Here is a 23,311-nt window from a genome sequence, read left to right as displayed (position 1 = left end):
CAAGCAAGCAAGGGATACAACACAATATAAGCTTGCACAAGTAAAGGTTAGAGATAACTAAGAGCGGAGCCGGTGGAAACGAGGGTGTGTTACCGAAGTTCCTTCCCTTTGAGAGGATATACGTCTCCGTTGGAGCGGTGTGGAGGCACAATGCTCCCCAAGAAGCCACTAGGGCCACCGTATTCTCCTCACGCCCTCACACAATGTGAGATGCCGTGATTCCACTATTGGTGCCCTTGGAGGCGGCGACCGAACCTTTATGAACAAGGTTGGGGCAATCTCCACAACTTAATTGGAGGCTCCCAACGACACCACAAAGCATCACCACAATGGAATATGGCTCCGTGGTGACCTCAACCGTCTAGGGTACTCAAACACCCAAGAGTAACAAGATCCGCAAGGGATTAGTGGGGGGAATCAAATTTCTCTTGGTGGAAATGTAGATCGAGGCCTTCTCAATCAATCCCTAGAGAATCAACAAGTTTGATTGTCTAAGGAGAGAGATCGGGTGAAAATGGAGCTTAGGGAGGGAAGAGATGGTCAACTTGGAGAAGAAGACCCCCCTTATATAGTGAGAGGAAAGATCCAACCGTTACCCACTTACTCAGCTCGCGACATGCGGTACTACCGCACCGACTTGCGGTACTACCACATGGCCTTGCGGTACTACCGCTTGTTGGTGCGGTACTACCGCTCCCATGGCAGAGACCAGACGAGGCCCTGTTGCGTTAAAGCAACCAGCGGTAGAATCGCCGGAGTGGTACTATTGCGCATCCTTGTGGTACTACCGCAAGGCAGGGTTCGACTAGGCTAGGAAGGCACAGACTAATAAAATTACATCCGTGGCTACTTCTGCTGTGTTTCAATCTGTGCAAAAATCCGGCACGGTACTAGCGCACACATGCAGCGGTACTACCATGTAGGGCGGACGTAAAAAAATACTTCTACCCCTACTTTCGCGCGTGTCACTGTGCTGGGCTAGAGGCCATGGTACTACCGCGACTGAGGAGCGGTAGTATCACATAGAGCGGTACTACTGCTTCCCTGGCCGGTACTACCATGGGCCACTGTGGTACTACTGCTCCCTTAAGTAGTACTACCGCATGCCATAACACAATAGCACTTGGAGTCCTTCGTTTTCTAGAGACACTGATAAACGGTCGGTGCTCCAAAGAAGCAAAGGAAAGGTGGTGCACAGGGACAGACGTGTACGTGTTGATTCCACCCTAACCTTTCCAAAGGGGACCCCCTCTTAATAGTTCGTCTTACTTACGACTCAAATCCACCAAAAAGAAAACATAAAGAAACACCGTCTTCACTAGGCTCCGAGGGTCACCAAATCGTCTTGTGCCTACACATGAGATATCTGAAATCCTCAATGCACATGATTAGTCCACAAATGCATTGTCATCAATTGCCAAAACCACATAGGGAGAAATATGCCCTTACAACCTCCCCCTTTTTGGTGGATTGATGACAATACGGGGTTTGCACATAAGAATATAAAACTGAACATAAGCAAACCCAACCTCTATAAAATATAGACAGACTCCCCATAGATGTGTGCACTCTATAGATATGCTTTGGACTACATGACACACATACTAGGATCAACACTCCCCCTATATTTTATAGACAAGGCATTCTTGCAACAATATAAATGATACAAAGCATGGAGGCAAGGTAATGTATATGAGCATAAAGGAAAGGGCACAAGATAGCATAAGCTCACAAACTACTAAGCATAATAGACAATAAGATAATCTTGAGTGCATATGCCTCACACCAAATGATGGTCTCTGGGACTCACACGAACGCAAACGCAAATTAGCAAACCAAGGCAACACGAACGAAGGTCCACCGAAACGAAAACAAAGAGACACGACTCACAAATCCTACACTCTCTCCCCCCCTTGGCATCAAGACACGAAAAAGGCAGAGAGGACACCTACAACAAAGGTGGTAGCTTCTGCTGTAGAGATCACCCAACAATCTCCTCATTGGTCTCGGCAGCGGGAATGGACTCTTCCTCAGACTCGGTCCACTGATAGCCCTGCTTCGTCATCCAGTCAGCCTCAGGAGTGATGTTCTTCTCTGACCCGCTCTCCATGATCTCGCCGAACATCCTCAAGATCCTCTTGTCACGCTGCCGACTCTCCTTATGATCAACATGGGTCTTGTATGGCCCCTTGGCCTGCATGCAAAATAGAGCCTTCATCTTTGCCTTCAGCTTCTTAGCCCAAGAGAGCTCAGTAGATGGAGGAGCGTACCCCGCAGAATCGTCCTCAGCCTCCTCCTCCTCAACCTCGTCCTCATCAACATTCATCCTAGCAGCCTCAGCCTGAGCTCGGGTAGTGGTATTGGCCAGCTAGTTCTTATGATGTAGCTTGATAGGCTCGTGGCGAACCCAGTTTGGAGCAGAAAAGTCTTCATCTGGAATGATCTTCTCCCAAGTCTTCGAGATCAAGAGGTGCAGGTATGGACCATAGATGGGAACTTTGCGATTGTAGACCGCAAACCGGAGCTTAGCCCACATGATATGAGAGATGTCCAGAGGTTGGGTAACTTGATGACGCGCCTCCTCACAAAGCATCATCATATCCACGAGATAAGCATGCACCTTATCATTGTCACCAATGCGCGAAAAGAGAGTGATGTTGAAGATTCGGTGTATGACGTCAAGGAAAGGGTTGCGGAAAGGGTTGAGTACCCAAGACTGCATGCCATTAGTTAACTTCTTCTCCACAAGGAACGGTTGAAGCTTGTTCTTGTTGGTGGACTCTAGGTTGCCGTGAGGGCGGACACCAACAGGAACATTGAGCCCCTCATCACGAACATGCAGCATCTCAATGAATTCCTTCCACTTAGCAGACATCCTCTTCCCATTGGTCATCCAAGTCATAGTCCGCTCCTCATCCGTGTGGAAGTGGACGGAAGCAAAGAACTGAGCCACGATCTCCGGGTTAAAGTCCATGTGGAATGTGATAAAGTCTTCGATGCCAAACTGCTCCACCAAGTCCAACGCCTCACCAAAGTATGCACGGTCCTTCCTCAGATGATTCATATCAATCCACTGCATTGGAACATAGATGTTGTGCTTGGACTTGATCACATTGATGTAGATGAGATTCTGCTGCTTGGTCTAGAACAACTCGTTCCGTCTGACATTCTCACGAGGGTTCACATAGGGATTAATCCTCCTTCAAATGATGAACTCGGCTTGAGGCATCTCGTCCATGCAAACAGTTGTCTCCTTGAACTTGTTGGCGGTCTTCTTGACACTGCATTGTGGGGCATCGGATCCCTCAGGTGGTTCTTGATTGCGAAGCCTCTTGGAGCTTGTGTCGTGGCTGGGATTCGAGCGACCGACATTGTAGCCACCACCTAAGACACACAACACAAAACACACGAGAAGAACGAGAAGGGTCATTGCAAAGACCAAGGCTGAAACTGTCGACGTCCTGGACTTGGGGGTATCTAGTCCTGCCTACCTGCGGCCCACCACGTGGCTCCGTCGACGGCTTGGTACGGACCAGCTTCAACACCAACACAGCAAGGCCCTCGCGAGGGGCCAAGCCTCGCGAGGTGGACGACACCAAGACCCCTGAAGGAGTTGGCCTCCTTAGGAGGGCTCCTAAGGGGCGAAGAGATATATGCAGCTACCTCATGAGGCTCAGCTGACATGAGCCATAAGGACCAAGGCCAGACGGGCGCCAGGCGGGTGCAGAGCACATGTTTCCTCTTCGGTGCAAGGGAGGCAGGCCACAGGCACGGAGTGCCGAGGAATCAGCCAAAGGTTTCCATTCTGGTGCAACAAGACCAAGACCACCATGACAGCAAGACGGAGGTCATCACCGAGCCCACCGCAGCATCACGACCAGAGGCTTTTTGCAGGCGAAGACAACTTTTGTCAAGATAGACTGTACTACTTGTCCCCTTTCAAATCCCGCCGTTGTGGAATCCCTTCCCGCTCATTTTTGGGAAGAGGACCAAGGCCACTATATATAGAACTTAGCCACCACCATAGAGAGGGACTGAAAACTAGAGCAAGTAGAGCACCACACCAACTCAAGAACACCTCACCTCCTGAGGCTTGTTCATCCTTGAACTAGTACATCCATAGCCCCTCGAGGCAATCCACCACACCACACTAGATTAGGGTATTACACCACAACGGTGGCCCGAACCAGTATAAGTCTCTGTGTCTTTGTGTCTCTATGAGCTCTACGTGCTAGGCTAGGGAGGATCGCGAGTAGGTAGGCTGGGCAGGTTGAGATCTCCGCACGCACCCCAGTGTTCGAACCCCTCACGGGTTGCCTCTCGGATATCAGGTTCCGGCAAAACCCTTAAGGTTCGAACTCTGGGGTGCGCACGAAGATCTTCTCCCTACCGATCCACGCCCCAAAACCTCGCCGCGAATGTAAGCTAGCACGATGAACAACACAAGGGACATGAGGTTTATACTGGCTCGGTCCACCATTGTGGTGTAATACCCTAATCCAGTGTGTGGTGTGGTGGATTGCCTCTGGGGCTGATAATGAACAGTAGAGAGGAAGAACAACCTCGCGAGGGGTGTTCTTGAGTTGGTGTGGTGTTCTATTACGGCAAGGATTCGATCGGATCCCCCCTTTCTACTGTGGTGGCTCTCTATTTATAGAGGCCCTGGTCCTCTTCCCAAATATTGAGCGGGAAGGGAGCCAACAACGGCCATTTTGAAGGGGGCAGCTAGTACAAGCTATCCTGACTAAAGTTGGTCTTCGTATGCCAAAGGCACTGGTGATGACGCTGTATTGGGCTCCACGGTGATCTTCGTCTTGCCGCTCTGCTGGTCTTGGTCTCGTTGCACCGATATGGAAACCTTTGCCTGATGCCTCGGTACTCCACGCCTGTGCTTGCCCCCTTTGCACCAAAGAGAAAACGAGGACACTGCGCTGGCTGTCACACCTGGTCTTGATCGTCATGGCTTGCGTCATGAGCACCTCACGAGGTACTCCTTGCCTTGATCTCTCCGCCTCCTCGCGAGCCTGCCTGGTGAGGCCGCCCCTGAGGAAGGCTTGTGTCGTCCGCCCCGCGAGGCTTGGCCCCTCGCGAGGGTTTTGAGCTTGGGTTGATGAAGACGGGCCGTACTGGGCCACTGCTTGAGCCACGCTGCAGGCTGCAGGCAGGCAAGTCTGGGACCCCCGTTCCCAGAACACCGACAGTAGCCCCCGGACCCAAGGCGCACTCGGACTTGGCTTAGCAGCGAAGCCAAAGGGCAAGTGCAGAGCGCCACAGGCCCCAATAGCCCGCGGCCTTGGTCGCCACGTGGCGGCTGATGGTACGTGGGTGTCTCCGCTTCCCCATGCTCCCCCAATATTTGCCTGGCTAGGCGGCCACGAAGCTTTACATAGTTATTTCCTCTTTGCCACCCGCGTGCTTCCTGTTCCCCTCTCTTCCTCGAACCTCTGTTTCCTCTTCCAATCTAACTTGAGCTCTACCCCTCCATTGCCATGGCGCCAACCAACAAAGAGAACAGGAAGAAGCCCGCGTCCTCATCCAGTTCGCCTCCAGCAATCGAGCCCATCGTCAGCCGGTAGCTGGTGCTCAATCTGGAGGCCTTGGAGAAGGACCGCCCCGCACTCGCCTCCAGCTTCAATGAGTGCGGAAGGACGATGGTTTGGCCTGCATCCCTTGCCTACGTCAACAGGATTGTCACGGAGGTTCGATTCTTCGTCGATGCCCTGTGGGCTGGCCTGGTTCCTCCTTTCTCCGCCTTTTTCAATGCGGTGCTCTCCCACTATCAAATCCATATGATGCACCTTGATCCTCCATCTGTTACCCTTCTTGCTGTCTTCGCCTTTGTCTGTGAAGCCATGGTGGGCATTGCTCCTTCCATTGCCCTCTTGCGCCACTTCTTCTCCCTGAGCCTGACCGACCCCTTGCAGTGCTCGGGGTGCATGAGCCTCCAAGCCATGGCAGAGACGGCCGCCTTAGGGATTGATTTTAGCCTTTCACCTTCCATGAGTGGGTTCCGAACACGGTGGCTGTATGTGGATGTCGGAGTGCCCAGCCCCCTGCTTTCGCATTCGACATTGCCTGCCATCCCCAATTCGGGCTGGGGCCATGAGAGGCTCGTGAGCCCCTGGCTCTCCTTCGTTTGGCACCGACTAGAGAGGTTGAGGGAGCTCGGCGTGACTGCACCGCAGGTTGTGAAGGAGTTCCTCCAGTGCCGCCTTGCTCCTCTCCAGCGCCACTCTCAGCCGATGTGGGCCCTGACCGGGTATCAAGACCGCATGAGGCTCTAGGATACGGAGCTGGCGCCTCAAATGCTGAAGAAGGTGCTGGAGGTCTTGACAGGCGACCCCTCGCCGGGTGATATCCGGCATGGGGGCAACCTCCTGTATCTTTGCTCGGGCGGGGACGAGTTCACGAGGTAGATGCGTCACTTCGACGAATGGGGGTTGCACCCGACCGGCCTCGTGGGGCCTCGCGAGAATCCCATTGCCGTGGCTCCCCTCCTGGTCGCCAACACCGATCTTGCCCCAGGAGCTGGTGCTGGGAGGCAAGCATTGCTTGAAGCTGGAAGCTCTGGTGTCGTGGTGCCGACATCGCACAGGGCTCCTGAGGCATCATCCTCCGGAGCTTATGAAGCCCGCCCTGAGGTGGTTGCTGATGTGGAGACGCGACCTGCGACTCTCGAGGCTGGAGGCCCTGAGGCCTTGGCAGGTCATTAGGGAGTGGTGCCTGATGGCTCCTCCCGGCTTTGCGCCCCTGAGGTTGGCCGTCTGAGCGCTTCTTCATCCACACCTTGCGCCGGCCCGCACGCTGAGCGCCTGGGTTGGTTCTGCATAGATTTCGACGCCCTCCGCAAGAGGAAAGAGTCTTTGAGCGGCAGCGAGCGCCCCTGCCGACCGTTGAAGCATAGGAAGTACTTCGCCATAGATAAGTAAGTACCTCATTCTTGCAATTCCTCAATTGCTGGTCCCTTTCCTGACTGTGGCCCTTTAGGATCCCTCCTGCCAAGCCTGTGGAGTCTGCCACTCCGGCCTCGCCTCCATCGATGGCCTTAAGCGTCCCGAGCCTACATGCTGCCCGTGACGTGAGTTCGGCCGGAGAAGTAAGCTGGCCCACATGGTGCCTCGAGCATGTGCCCTTGCCACCTTTCCTTCACGACCTCGCCCGGGGCATGACCAGCTTGCCCCGGGCTCCTCCTCTGATCATGGACTACACATGGTTGAAGTTGGTCCTTGGCTCTTCTTCTGGGGATGGATCTGCACCGGCCTGGGCCCCTCACGGAGCCCGCCCGGCGATGGTGGGGGCACCAGCCCCCAGCCCCCTACCGAGAGGGGGCGAACCGCTTCAGGGCCCTCCGCCAACGCCGGTGGTGGAGGACGATATCGATGATGTGCTGATGTGAGCGCGGGAGCGCAGCCTCATCCGCCAAGAGTTCCTCCAGAATGCGATGGACGCGATGGGCCAGCTTGGTGGAGAGCTTGCGGACGTGGACGCGTGTCTTGAAGCCGAGGGCCTGTGGCTGATTGAGGAGCGGCCAAAGCTGAAGGTGACAGCCAACCTTGCGCGTCATCAGCGCGAGCTTGACAACGCGAAGGCCGAAGCATCCCTTGAGGCCTCGCGAAAAGCCTGCTCCCGAGCTTTTGAGGAGGCTCGGGAAGTAGACCAACAACGCGAGATCGCGGAGAAGCGCGTGTGGGAGCTCCAAGCCTGGAGCATTTCCCTGGAGCAGCAAGTGGAGCTGCGTGAGGCCACCCTTACGTCGCTGAAGGGGACGCCCGTCGAGGAGGAGGAGCTCCAGAGGTCTGAGAAAGTGCTGACGCTCGAGGCCGCTGAGTGCAACCTTGACCTTGAGCGGTTGGAGATGAGGGAGCGCCAGGTTACCCAAGCGGAGGACGAGGTTGGCGCGCGGGAGGCTCGAATCCAAGAAGAGGTCGACCGCCGCGTGGCGGAAGTTTGCGTGGATCTTGTACGCGGGTACGACAAGAGGCTGGAGCTGATTGAAGCCGAGGCTACAGGTAGGACTGCCGCCCTCAGGTCCAAGCTGACCGGAGTGACGCAGTGCGCGGAGGCCACCGCAGCCGCCCTGGTCTCGGCGCAGACTGAGTTGGCCTCCTCCCGTGCTGAGCTGCTTCTTCTTCAACGACGGGTTGACGACCCTGAGTCCGTTGCGCGGCAGAACAGAGAAGAAATTCTCCAGCGGCAGACGCTGGAGCATATGCATGGCCCCATGCTCCAAGCGCTCAAGGATAGGGCCAACTCGGCCCTAGGCAATATCTGTGATGCGAACGCTCCGCAACCCCATGTGACCAACTATGCCGGTCATCTCCAGTTCTTCACTGACATGGTGACGCATCTGGAGAATTGCTTTGAGAGAGCTCGCCAGCTTGTCGAGGAGAGGAGCTGCAACCTGCTCGGGCGCGCATTCTCCCTTGTCTTCAGCCATCTTCAGGATAGAGATCCCCACTTCGACTTTGATGCCGTCATTATTCCGGTGCCCGTGGCCATTCGAGGCGACCTGGTGTGGTGGGTGGAGGACAACATGGATGCACTTGTCAGGGCCTTCGCTTCTAATGATGACGGGGTGGTAGTTGCTGCGGATGAAGGTGATGTGGTGAACGACGGCAAAGATGACGTCGATGACGGTGATGGAGATGCTAGTGACAGCGGTGCTAGTGACGCCTCCTGAGGCGACCAAGAGGATGCGGTGAGCGATATGTCTGACTGATCCTATATCCCCCTGATGTTTATCCTGCCTAGAAAAAGCTCGGGCGCGGCCCTAAAGGTTGTAAGAGCATTTTGGGAGGGGAAGCCCCTCATGTAAAAAGGATTGTTGTCCACATGTTTTTAGGAACGATGCCGAATGTGCACCCGCGTGATGTTACGGGCCCTGTGATGGGTTAATTACTATGGTTTACCTTTAGCCCGGGTGAGCCTTGGGTAGGCTTGCGAGGCTGTGATTCTCCGAGGGTCCTCTGGGGGGCCTGCCGACCATGTGGCGAGAGCCTCGCGAGAGCGAGTGCCGGCCGTGAGACAGCATGCGCATGTGGGCTGAGCCCAGCCACGCCCGCGAGGCTTGCGAGGGGGAGGCTGCTGGTGCGAACTCCAGACCAGGGAAGAAACCAGAACGCAAGAAAACACACGAACGAGAAAAGTCACCCCTCCCCGCAGATACGCAAATGCAAATTCAAATTTAACTCAAATACGAAGCAAGGAAGCTCGACCACAGAATGGGAGGTAAAAAGCAAAAGGCCGTGTCCGGCACCTAGTCTAGTCTTCGACGTCTTCTCACCAGCGCGGAGCTAAGTCCTGCCACTGGGCGTGGGAGGGAGTCCCCGAGGCCTGAGGGCGGCCCTCCGGAGACTCCGGGGTGTGTACAGCCCCAACTCATTATTACATGAGAGTGTCACGGGCGGCGAGCTTCACAGGCACTGGGCCTTCTTCACAGGTACCGGCCTTGCTTCATATCTCCAGACAAGGGCCCCGCCTTGCGCCACCCTCAACCACCATTGACGGCGACCGGAAACCAAGGACGACGCCAACAGGGTACAGGGGACACCAGCGGTTCCCCCGATGACCACGGGTCCTCTGCCGGGGGCAGGCTTTGTAGCACCTCCCCGACAGAGGGCCTACCTCCGGGAAACACCTTGCTCCGAGCACCGTGGGGAGGGGCCTGGCTCCCGGCCCCTCTCCTACAGCCCCCAGTGTGCCCCTCCTGGCGGAAGGAAGGCGGCCAAGCTGGGGCAACCTTTCGATGCTATAACCTGAACTCCCTGCGATCCATGGTTAGCATAAGCTTGCTCTTGAGGAACTAGCGGTACCCGATAGCTGCTACCGCCAGCGCGGTCGGTGAGGCTTCCTTGAGGCTCATGAAAAGGTTCGGATTCTGGCGTCTCTTCCTCCCAGCCTGGTCCGAGGAACGAGCCATGGTCGTCCTCCAGTGCGTATTCCCGGTCCACCATATGGGGCACGTAAGCCTCCAAGGTTCCACCCTGAAGGCTTCACCGTAGTGCCCCACACTCCATGCGGCTTGGCTCGAAGCACCGTCCCGGGGGTGATAGGGTGGCGGTCCACCCGGGCCGTAGGCGGCGATGTGCATGCCCTTGCTCGCCGGGGGTGGTGCTGGTGCAACTTGACACCCTGCGCCGATGGTTGAGCTGGAGCTGATGAAGCCTTGGGGCACGCCTGAGGGGGCGCGGGTGCGGATGGGCCCGCCGTATGATCCGCTCGGGGCCTGGGGTGGAAGCTGGACGCAAAAAGGAGGCGCCCTAAGGCTGCGGCATCCAGGAGCTCGGCAACGCGCTGCAGCAGTACGTCATGGCCGCTCTCCTGCAGCCTGCACCGTAGCAGCTCCCGAGCTATCGTGAGCGTGGCCTTCATGTTCGCTTGTTCCTACTGGGTGTGCGGTGTTGTGGCTGCAGCGTGGTTTGAGGCCCTTGCTGCTGATCGCACCTGCAACGGGGTGAGGGTAGGAGGCGCTTGACCGCGGCGCCCGCGCCCTACAGCGTTCTACGGAATGCGGGCTACCTGATGCGCGGGGTTGAGGTCACCTTGGGCAGGCGGCGCGGCATGGGCAGGCCATGCCGCCCAGCGGTCGACGTCGGCCGTCGAGTCGCTAGACATGGATGCGACGAAACAGTGGAACGCAGATTGGCGGAAAGAGGATTTCGGCGCACCCCTACCTGGCGCGCCAAATGTTGGATATCGGGTTCTGGCAAAACCCTTAAGGTTCGAACTCTAGGGTGCGCATGAAGATCTTCTCCCTACAGTATCCACGCCCCAAAACCTTGCCACGAATCTAAGCTAGCATGATGGAATACACAAGGGACACGAGGTTTATAATGGTTCGGGCAACCGTTGTGGTGTAATACCCTAATCCAGTGTGTGGTGTGGTGGATTGCCTCTGGGACTGATGATGAACAGTACAAAGGAAGAACAGCCTCGAGAGGGGTGTTCTTGAGCTGGTGTGGTGTTCTACTAGGGCAAGGATTCGATTGGATCCCCCTTTCTACTGCGGTGGCTCTCTATTTATAGAGGGTTTGGTCCTCTTCCTAAATATTGAGCGGGAAGGGAGCCAACAACGGCCATTTTGAAGGGGGGCAGCTAGGACAACCTGTCCTGACTAAAGTTAGTCTTCGTCTGCCAAAGGCACTGGTGATGACGCCGTCTTGGGCTCCACGGTGATCTTCGTCCTGCCGCTCTGGTGGTCTTATTCTCGTTGCACCGATATGGAAGCCTTTGCCTGATGCCTCAGTACTCCGCGCCTGTGCTTGCCCCCCTTTGCACCAAAGAGGAAACGAGGACACTGCGCTGGCTAGCGCCCGCCTGGTCTTGATCGTCATGGCTTGCGTCATGGGCACCTTGCAAGGTACTCCTTTCCTTGATCTCTCCGCCTCCTCGCGAGCCTGCCTGGTGAGGCCGCCCCTGAGGAAGCCTTGTGTCATCCACCCCGTGAGGCTTGGCCCCTCACGAGGGTTTTGAGCTTGGGTTGATGAAGACGGGCCGTACTGGGCCACTGTTTGAGCCACGCTGCAGGCCGCAGGCATGCAAGTCTGGGGACCCCCGTTCCCAGAACACCGACATTGCCGGATCCCGAAATCTGAAATTTGGCGCGCTAGGTAGGGGTGCGTCGAAATCCTCTTCCTCGACCTCCAGATTGTGCCACTGACCCATATGGCGGGCGCTCCTCCTGCAGCAAGTGCAGTGGCCGCCCAAGTTCCGACCGAAGATGCCGCCACGCTGCGACGGCGCGGCGGATCCAGCCCCCTTTCTTCAGGCATACGAGGAACTAGTTTGGGCGGCTGGAGGAGATGACAAGGTAAAGGCCAACTGGTTCCCCATGGCCCTTGTAGGCGCACCACGCGCCTGGTTACTCAACCTGCCAGCGTCTTCTGTGGCCTCCTAGGAGGAGCTGCGCGAACTCTTCCTCGCCCACTACGCGACGTTGGCGCCCCCGATCGTCGCAACTCTCCTGGGCGGCTCGTAGGCGCCACCCTCCGACCGCCACGTCAAGCAATTCTACCAGCGGGTAGGCAACACTCAGGCGGGCTCGGGGGCTCCCCCGGGCTGGGCAGCGCCCCAAGCTGACCTCGCCTTCAGCCCCGAAGATCACTCCGCCGCCACGACGGGGGCAGGCACGCTCCCGATGCTATGCACCCCCACCATCTATCATGTGGCGATCACCAGGACCCTCATCGACGGTGGGGCTGGCCTCAACGTGCTCTCCTTGGAGGCGTTCAGCCTACTCCATGTACCGCCTAGCCGGACCCGCCCCTCTAAGCCCTTCTCCGGAATTGGAGACGGTTCCACCAGGCCCCTGGGGCAGATCCGCCTCCCTGTCACCTTTGGGACCCGCGGCAACTACCGCACCGAGCTCGTCGACTTCGACATCGCCAAGATCAACCTGCCATACAATGCTATTCTGGGATACCCAGCCTTGGCGCATTTTATGGTTGCGATCCATCCCGCGTACAACCTCATGAAGATGTCGGATAACAACGGTGTCCTCATGGTGGCAGGAGACACCAAAGGCGCACTGCAGGCCCTCAAGCTCGCCTTCAAGACAACCACGACCGCGGTACCCAGCAAGAAGGAGGATTAGGAAGCCCTAGAGGCAGCGCGTGCCAAGAAGAAGCAGTTGTTCTCTCAGGACCGAGCCGAGCCGAGACGAAGCAGGTGCCGGTCTGCGAGGACGGGACGGCCAGCGCCACCTTCACCATAGGGGTTGGCCCCCCTCAGGACCAAGAGGAGGCATTGATCAACTTTTTGTGAGCCAACAAGGATGATTTCGCCTGGGAACCCAAACACATGGCCGGGGTCCCAAGGGGGATAATCTAGCACCATGTGAGAGTATGCCCAAATGTGCGGCCGATGAAGCAGAAGGCTCACCGGTAGTCCACCAAGAAGTAGGCCTTCATCGTCCAAGAAACTCGTAAGCTACAAGCCCCAGGGGTCATCAAAGAGGTGCGGTACCCAGAGTGGCTAGCGAACCCCGTCATCGTCCCCAAGAAAGGAGGGAAGGAGCGCATGTGTGTCAACTTCACCAACCTCAACAAGTCTTGCCCTCAATATCCTTTCCCGCTCCCTCGCGTCGACCAAATCACCGACTCCACCGCTGAGTGTGACCTATTGTGCTTCCTGGACGCCTTCTCCGGCTACCACCAAATCAAGATGGCCGTGGAGGATGTGGAGAAGACGACATTCCTCTCCTCATGCGGGGTGTACTGCTACACCTGCATGCCCTTCGGGCTACAGAACGCAGGAGCAACCTTCCAGCGGTTGATGCACATCGCCCTGGGTTCGCAGCTCGAGAGAAACACGGAGGCCTACGTCGATGATATAGTGGTGAAGTCTCGGGAGGCCAGGACTCTGATAGAAGATCTAGAGGAGACATTTGCCATCCTGCGCACGGTGGATCTTCGGTTTAACCCCGAGAAGTGTGTGTTCGGGGTCCCCTCCGGCAAGCTGCTAGGCTTCTTGGTATCGCATAGAGGGATCGAGGCTAACCTAGAAAAGGTCAAGGCAATAGATGACATGAACCCCCCACAGACCCTGAAGGAGATGTAGAAGCTGGCTGGCTGCATAACCTCACTCGGACGCTTCATTTCCAAGCTGGGGGAGCATGCCCTCCCATTTTTCAAGCTGATGAAAAGGAAGGAGCCATTCGAGTGGACCCCCAAGGCAGACGCAGCCTTCCAGGACCTCAAGAGATATCTGACCAGTCCGCCCGTGATGGTGGCACCGTGCCCTCTCGAGCCCTTGGCGCTCTATCTGGCAGCAACCCTACACTCAGCAAGCGCCGCCCAGGTGGCGCTAAGGAAGGAGCGCCCGGTCAAGAAGCTGCAGCAGGACACGCAACCAGCAAGCAAAGCATGGCACACCCCGGGAAAGGCACCTAAAGTCTCGACCGGCACGGCGGTCGGCATTCCTCCTGAGGCCACAAATGACCCCATGGCTATCGAGGCTCTAGAGCACAGGCCTCATGAGGCCAAAAGGGACTTGTGCCCCTGCGAAGAACAAGATTCTGTTGATGCCTCCTCCCTCATTGAGCACCCCATTTACTTCATCAGCACAGTACTGAGGGAGGCCCGGGCACGATACCCCATGCCACAGAAGCTCTTGCTCGTACTTCTAGTCGCCTCCAGGAAGCTGCGCCACTACTTTCAAGGCCACCCCATCAAGGTTGTCTCATCATACCCACTAGAGAGGGTGCTCCGGAGCCCGAACGTAGCCGAGCGAGTTGCTGAATGGAACATTTGTAACACCCCCAAAATTTAACCATGTTTTGTTTATTAAAATTTTGCCAGGAAATTAAATTTTCATTTTTAGATTTATTTTGATCTCAGAACCTCTCTTTTCTTCTAAGTTGTGGAGTTTTCCCCCAAGTGAAAACTTTCCAATTATTATTGGACTTGTTTACCCTCTCAAATAAAACAATTCTTTTATCAGTGGGATTATTTATATAATTATTTTTTCCCTGAGCTTTATCTTTCCAAAATGGTTTTCATAAGTTTTAGGGTCCCATTTGCACTACAACCCTTTTAGAAATTCATTTAAAAATCCCACCAAAATTTGGGGATGACATATGATGTCCCTAAATCACTTTTATGCAAAAATATCCTTTGGTCATTTGGAGATTTTTAGCTTTACCCATAGTTTTCAAATCTGTTCAAATTTCACTTTTGCACTACAACCTATTTAAATATTTCTTTAAAACTTCCACCAAAATTAGGGGATGTTATTAGGAGTATATTATTCATCTTTGTGCAAAAACCCACTAATGTTCTTTGAAAAATTTGAGCAAAACATCCTCTTTTGCTCTCTGGTCCAGTTTGGCTTTTTCTACAACAACTCTATTTTTGGTTACTCTAATGCCCATAAAATTTCTCCTGCTTATCAACCACCCCGCAAAACCCTTAAGTCCAGGAGAATGGACCTATTGGAGTATTTTTGGTCCATGAGACTATGCCTTTTACTTTCTGTCCAGAAATGGTGTTCTCAAAAACTTCCACTAGCAAGTTTGTGTTGTTGCCAAATTAACCTTACCACACTCTTTTTCATCTAAAGAGACTATGATCTGGAGAGTTTGGCCACCCCAAGAAATGCCTAGGTGCCCTTGGCATTTTGTCAAACACTTTATGTGCATGGTCAGATTTGACATAGCTTTTAGTTTGCACACTGGACCTGCTTGCTTTGCCAAACCACCATGTCCACTAAACTCCTGTCTACCACTAACCTAGGGCTGTTTACTACCAGCAGCATTCGAGCTCTCTAACATGCCCTAGCATTTGGCCGAACACCTCGCGTGCGTGCTCTGGCCGTGCCCAGAGCGCACGTTTTGCACGCACGCGTAACCGAGCCGCCGCATTCACTCGCCCCGCGCCCCTGGCCGTTGCTCGCCCGCAGAGCCACGCCCGTTCCCATCCACTCACCAGAACCATCCAAGCCCACCTGGCGCCCGACAGCGCCGCTGTCAGGTCGGCCGTGGCAGCGAGCGGGCGGCCGCAGTAGTCTCTGCCATGGACGGCGCCGCCCGAGCCACCCCAGCGTGCCAGCTCGCCCCTGGAGCAGCTCGAGCTCATCCACTCACCCTGACAGACCCCGCCAGCCATCGCCACGCACCCCCTGGCTACAGAACGGCGGTTCGCCGTTCTTATCCACGGCCGCCGTTGGAACCGACTCCGGCCGCCTATATAAGAGGCCCCGAGTTCGTCCAGTCCCCCAGGCGACCTCAAGCCACCCCACCTAGCACCCCCCATAGCAGGCAATCGACCATGGAAGGTCTTCTTCCTCGTCTCCGGCCAGTCCAGCCGCCGCCGCTGTCCGGTCCATTCAGTCGTAACCAGAGCCCCCTCGTCCATCTAGCACCACCATCCTCCTCCCCTCGACCATGCTGAGCCGCCCGAACCCTCAGCCGCATCGAGGAACCACCGTAGCCCAAAGCCCCAAACCTCCCGAAGCCACCAACCGCCGCAAAGCTCACCGCCGGCGACTCCCTTCACCCCCGCCAGCCGTTCAACCACCGAGAGGACCGCCCTGGACTGGCGGATCAATCCCCGCCCTCAGAACCCCGCGAGGAAGCGCCGTTCGTCAACGACGCTCGCCGGAGTCCTGCCTCCGCTCGGACAGAGGAAGAGGAGGGAGAGGCGACTGGTCAAACCTGACCAGTGGGCCCCATGGACCCACTGTCAGTGACCACGGACCGGTCCGCGCTGGACTAAGTGAAGGCGTAACGCCAGAGTACGTCTTCTACGTGTTTTATTCCTAAACGTTTTCCCTTTTTTCTTTATTATTTTTAAAAATCAGAACTTTGACTAAACTTTGACTAGGCATATCTTTTCAAATAAAACTCCAAATGAGTTGATTCTTCTTCCTACCTCTCTCAAATTTTTTCTAGTTTATTTTCATATTTATTTGAAAAAAATTCAGACAAATTTTTGCACTATTTAGAAACTATGGGTTAATTTGGATATTTTCTAAAATAGGATTTTTGGAAGGAGGAGAAAACTTTCAAAAGTTTTGGAATGCACCCTTCCTCTCCACAACTTGAAGGCAAGCATTCTGAACCCTGGAATAATATTTTTGTGGGTTATTTGATACGGTTACAACACCACCTTGATACGGAGAACTCATTATTTTATGTGGTGATACGATCATACGCATGAGTGCATATTGGAGACTTCCTTACTATTGGAAATGGATATGCTGGTGATGGTAATCATCCTCGTATGCCTTTCATGCCTTCTGGAAGGGAACCGGGAAAGTCTCTGTCTTGGGTAGACACGAGCTTGTCTCTAGTTCCTCGTCGAGAAGATTGTGACCGATATGGCATGAGGGGGTATGATGAGTGGTGATTCTGTCTGTTTGTTGAAATATATTTGTTGTACTTATGGTGCAGAGAATTTTTAAACCTCCTGAGTCGACCATAGATCGAGTCTTGTTCCAGAAACCCCCATACTTGTTTCGTACTACCACTTGTCCCTGCCGCAGGTAGGGTACGGTTCAGTAAGTTGTCAACCCCTTTCTTGGCACACACCGTACAGAGAGGCCACGGTGGAAGATACCGGATGCATCCGTTAGGCAGGCCACCTAGACTGGGGGCATGGGTGTTTTCGGTTGGTACCGAGAGGGGGGCACCCCTTAGTAGCGCGCGATATAAATTTGATCCCATGCTAATCGAGGTTGTAGCCTCCCCACTTACAGTTTTGCTTGACAGGTGTCGTGGGTGATTCCAGACACCGGTAAGCTAAGCTGGTGTGTGCGAGTCAGGTGTGTTTTCAATTAAAAGACCGTCGACGGAATTAGACCCGATGGACTAAAGGAATCCGTTACTCGTGGGTAAAGAGTACACCCTCTGCAGAGATTATATCTATTCGAATAGCCGTGTCCATGGTTAAGGACTACAGTCTGGGTTGGGTCAAGTGTCGGTCTTAGTGTCGGTCTTCGGAGGAGAAACTGTTAAACCAAAACATGGATCATGACTTGTGACTTATGATGATTATGATTATTACTACTATGGACTAACCATTTACATTATTTGTATTACTGAGTATCCCTAGGATGGTTCTACCTCCTGGATATTCACTGTGATTAAATTATTTATAAGCCCTTTTTGTGGTGTCGCTGAGACGCCAGACCGTGGCATGCTTGTTATTTGTTTACTTTATAAGCCCTTTATGTGGTGTCGCTGAGACGTCCGACTGTGGCATGCTTGTTATTTATCTACCTTATAAACCCTTTATATGGTGTCGCTGAGATGCCCGACTGAGGCATGCTTGTTATTTATTTACTTTATGAGCCCTTTATGTGGTGTCGCTCAGACGTCCGACTGATGCATGCTTGTTATTTACTATCCTTTCGAGGCGTCGCTTCAGACACCCGATCGGTGCATCTTATTTCTACTCTACGATTGCATATTCATGTTGTATATAAATAACCTGCTTGCATGCATCAGGGATTTTATTTTGTGACTGACGTCGTGATCACAGAATATTTCAGAGCATGATTATCATTTGTTATATTATACCCGTGTTCAAAATGTTTGCGAGTACATTCAAAAGTACTCACTGGCTTGTCCCTGCCTATTGTCTTGGCCAGATTTCTTGCACGGAGAGGAGCATTGCAATGACAGCCCCGGAGCTTACGCAATGATGATAGCAGCCTTGCGAAGATAGGAGTTATCCTGGTCAGCTGTTCCTACTGGAAATGGAGTCCCATAAACACCAAAAGATCACAAACCGCTTCCGCCATCAACCACTAGAAACCATTTGTGGTACTTATAGGCCAGAATGGTCTTGTACTACATATTATGTATTTTGCTTGGAGTTTCTGTATCAAGTTGGTGCCTCATCAACTAACAGTAATCCTAGGGCTGGTGAGCACCAGGGCCATTTTCTGGGAAATTGATATCCCAAAAATCCGGTCCTGACAAACTTGGTATCAGAGCCAGGCTGACCATTGGCTAATCCTATCTTAGCCAGGTCGAAAAACCTAGGTTAACCAACCCACCAGACCATAACCTAACCCCGGCCAAGCTTCTCACGTAAGATAGCCACAGAGTGACCCCTACACCTTTTGGCAGTCAGTGCCCAACCTATCAGCCTAGCTTGTCGATCACGCGCCAGTGACCGACGCCTAAATTGTCTCATTCGCAAGCGTGCGAAGGAAGACTCCGTCCCCTTTTTCTGTAAAAAGGGCACGCTAACCTCAACACAGCACAACACACCCTTTTCCCAAACTGAGCTATAATGCCTAGCCCCGTTGTGCACAATGAAACCACAGCAAACAACCTTGGAGGTTTTGTGACCGTGCTAGCAAACCTCACCCGCCGTGCCTTTGCATTAGAAGAGCCCCCAGAATATGTTGTGTACCAAGGACCCATGAGCGGTGAGAGCCATCAATTTTGGGCCACAGTGCACATCTATGGTAGGGGTCTATCGCCAGAACGCCCCTACAGGTTCACCGGGAGGACAACTTCCTTTGAGCCACAAGCCATCCAACTAGCCGCTCGAGAGGCTGTAGTTCAACTCCGGCACTTGTCGCCCAGAGTTAACTGCCGCTCGTTCTACTACTACCCCAGCCATGACGGGTATGGTAGGCCATAACGTTTCTTACCTACGCAAAAACCACAACGCGATATGTCAATTGCTATTTACCCTTCATAATGACCCTTTTCATCGAATCCGATCCGACTAAAGTGGGAGAGACTGGCACCCGCTAGCCACCTTATGCAACAAGTGCATGTCAGTCGGTGGAACCTGTCTCACGTAAGAGAACGTGTAAGGTCGGTCCGGGCCGCTTCATCCCACAATACCGTCGAAACAAGATTGGACTAGTAACAGTAATCATATTGAACAAAATCAACGCCCACAACTACTTTGTGTTCTACTCGTGCAAAGAATCTACGCAATAGACCTAGCTCATGATGCCACTGTTGGGGATCGTAGCGGAAATTCAAAATTTTCCTACGTGTCGCCAAGATCTATCTATGCAGAAACCAGCAACGAGGGGAAGGAGAGTGCATCTACATACCCTTGTAGATCGCTAAGCTGAAGCGTTCAAGAGAACGGGGTTGAAGGAGTCGTACTCGTCGTGATCCAAATCACCGGAGATCCTAGTGCCGAACGGACGGCACCTCCGTGTTCAACACACGTACAGCCCGGTGACGTCTCCCATGCCTTGATCCAGCAGGGAGAGAGGGAGAGGTTGGGGAAGACTCCGTCCAGCAGCAGCACAACGGCGTGGTGGTGATGGAGGAGCGTGGCAATCCCGCAGGGCTTCGCCAAGCACCGAGGGAGAGGAGGAGTACTTGGGAGAGGGGGAGGGCTGGGCCAGAACTTGGGTGCGGCTGCCCTCCCACCCCCCACATATATATAGGGGCAAGGGAGAGGGGGGCGGCCCCCTCAGATCCAATCTGAGGAGGGGGCGGCGGCCAGGAGGGTTGCCTTGCCCCCCAAGGCAAGGGGGCGCCCCCCTTTAGGGTTCCCCCCAAGCCCTAGGCACCTTGGGCCTTGGTGGGAGGGCGCACCAGCCCACCTGGGGCTGGTCCCCTCCCACACTTGGCCCATGCAGCCCTTTGGGGATGTTGTCCGCACTTGGTGGACCCCCGGGACCCTCCCGGTGGTCCCGGTACGTTACCGATAAAACCCGAAACTTTTCCGGTGACCAAAACAGGACTTCCCATATATAAATCTTTACCTCCTGACCATTCCGGAACTCCTCGTGACGTCCGGGATCTCATCCGAGACTCCGAACAACATTCGATAACCACGTACAGACTTCCTTTATAACCCTAGCATCATTGAACCTTAAGTGTGTAGACCCTACGGGTTCGGGAGACATGTAGACATGACCGAGACCTTCTCCAGTCAATAACCAACAGTGGGATCTGGATACCCATGTTGGCTCCCACATGTTCCACGATGATCTCATCGGATGAACCACGATGTCAAGGACTCAATCAATCCCGTATACAATTCCCTTTGTCTAACGGTATTTGTACTTGCCCGAGATTTGATCGTCGGTATACCGATACCTTGTTCAATCTCGTTACCGGCAAGTCTCTTTACTCGTTCCGTAACACATCATCCCGTGATCAACCCCTTTGTCACATTGTGCACATTATGATGATGTCCTACCGAGTGGGCCCAGAGATACCTCTCCTTTTACATGGAGTGACAAATCCCAGTCTCGATTCGTGCCAACCCAAGAGACAATTTTGGAGATACCTGTAGTGCACCTTTATAGCCACCCAGTTACGTTGTGACGTTTGGTACACCCAAAGCATTCCTACGGTATCCGGGAGTTGCACAATCTCATGGTCTAAGGAAAAGATACTTGACATTAGAAAAGCTTTAGCATACGAACTACGATCTTTGTGCTAGGCTTAGGATTGGGTCTTGTCCATCACATCATTCTCCTAATGATGTGATCCCGTTATCAACGACATCCAATGTCCATGGTCAGGAAACCGTAACCATCTATTGATCAACGAGCTAGTCAATTAGAGGCTTACTAGGGACATGGTGTTGTCTATGTACCCACACATGTATCTGAGTTTCCTATCAATACGATTATAGCATGGATAATAAATGATTATCATGAACAAGGAAATATAATAATAACCAATTTATTATTGCCTCTAGGGCATATTTCCAACAGTCTCCCACTTGCACTAGAGTCAATAATCTAGTTCACATCGCTATGTGATTAACACTGATAGGTCACATCACCATGTGACCAACATCCAAAGAGTTTACTAGTGTCTTAAACTAGTTCACATCACCATGTGATTAAGTCTCAATGAGTTCTGGGGTTTGATCATGTTTTGCTTGTGAGAGAGGTTTTAGTCAACGGGTCTGTAACATTCAGATCCGTATGTACTTCGCAATTCTCTATGTCATATTGTAAATGCTGCTTCCACGCTCCACTTGAAGCTATTCCAAATGGTTGCTCCACTATACGTATCCGGTTTGCTACTCAGAATCATTCGGATAGGTGTTAAAGCTTGCATCGACGTAACCCTTTATGCCGAACTCTTTATCACCTCCATAATTGAGAAACATGTCCTTTATTTACTCCAAGGACAATTTTGACCACTGTCCAATGATCTATTCCTGGATCATTCTTCTACCCCTTGACTGACTCATGGCAAGGCACACTCCCGGTGCGGTACACAACATAGCATACTATAGAGCCTACGTCTAAGGCATAGGGGACGACCTTCGTCCTTTCTCTCTTTTCTGCCATGGTCGAGCTTTAACTCTTAACTTCATACCTTACAACTCAGGCAAGAACTCCTTCTTTGACCGATCCATCTTGAACACGTTCAAGATCATGTCAAGGTATGTGCTCATTTGAAAGTACCATTTAGCGTTTTTGATCTATCCTCACAGATCTTGATGCTCAATGTTCAAGTAGCTTAATCCAGGTTTTCTATTGAAAACACCTTTCAAATAACCCTATATGCTTTCCAGAAATTCTACATCATTTCTGATCAACAATATGTCAACAACATATACTCATCAGAAATTCTATAGTACTCCCACTCACTTCTTTGGAAATACAAGTTTCTCATAAACTTTGTATAAACCCAAAATCTTTGATCATCTTTATCAAAGTGCATATTCCAACTCCAAGATGCTTACTCCAGTCCATGGAAAGATCGCTGGAGCTAGCATACCTTTTAGCATCCTTAGGATCGACAAAACCTTTCTGATTGTATCACATACAACCTTTCCTTACGAAAACTGGTAAGGAAACTTGTTTTGACATCCATCTGCCAGATTTCATAAATGCAGCTAATGCTAACATGATTCCGACGGACTTAAGCATCGCTACGGATGAGAAAATCTCATCGTAGTCAACTCCTTGAACTTGTGAAAAACTCTTCGCCACAAGTCGAGCTTCATAGACGGTGACATTACCGTCCATGTCCGTCTTCTTCTTAAAGATCCATTTATCTCAATGGCTTGCCGATCATCGGGCAAGTCCACCAAAGTCCATGCTTTGTTCTGATACATGGATCCTATCTCAGATTTCATGGCTTCTAACCATTTGTCGGAATTTGGGCCCACAATCGCTTCTCCATAGCTCGTAGGTTCATTGTTTTCTAGCAACATGACCTTCAAGACAGGATTACTGTACCATTCTGAAGTAGTACGCATCCTTGTCACCCTACGAGGTACAGTAGTGACTTGATCCAAAAGTTCATGATCACTATCATAAGCTTCTACTTCAATTGGTGTAGGCGCCACAGGAACAACTTCCTGTGCCCTGCTACACACTTGTTGAAGTGACAGTTCAATAACCTCATCAAGTCTCCACCATCCTCCCACTCAATTCTCGAGACAAACCTTTCCTCGAGAAAGGACCCGATTCAAGAAACAATCCCTATTGCTTTCGGATCTGAATTAGGAGGTATACCCAACTGTTTTGGGTGTCATATGAAGATGCATTTTATCTGCTTTGGGTTCGAGCTTATCAACCTGAAACTTTTTCACATAAGCGTCGCAGCCCCAAACTTTTAAGAAACGACAACTTAGGTTTCTCCAAACCATAGTTCAAACGGTATCGTCTCAATGGAATTATGTGGTGCCCTATTAAAGTGAGTGCGGTTGTCTCTAATGCCTAACCCATGTCCGATAGTGGTAATTTGATAAGAGACATCATGGTACGCACCATATCCAATAGGGTGCAACTATGATGTTCGGACACACCATCACACTATGGTGTTCCAGGCGGTATTAATTGTGAAACAATTTCCACAATGTCTTAATTGCGTGCCAAAGCTCGTAACTCAGATACTCATCTCTATGATCAT

This window comes from Triticum dicoccoides, chromosome 7B (genome assembly GCF_002162155.2).
Source record: "Triticum dicoccoides isolate Atlit2015 ecotype Zavitan chromosome 7B, WEW_v2.0, whole genome shotgun sequence".
Lineage (NCBI taxonomy): Eukaryota > Viridiplantae > Streptophyta > Magnoliopsida > Poales > Poaceae > Triticum > Triticum dicoccoides.
Note: the sequence above shows the minus strand (reverse complement) of the source record.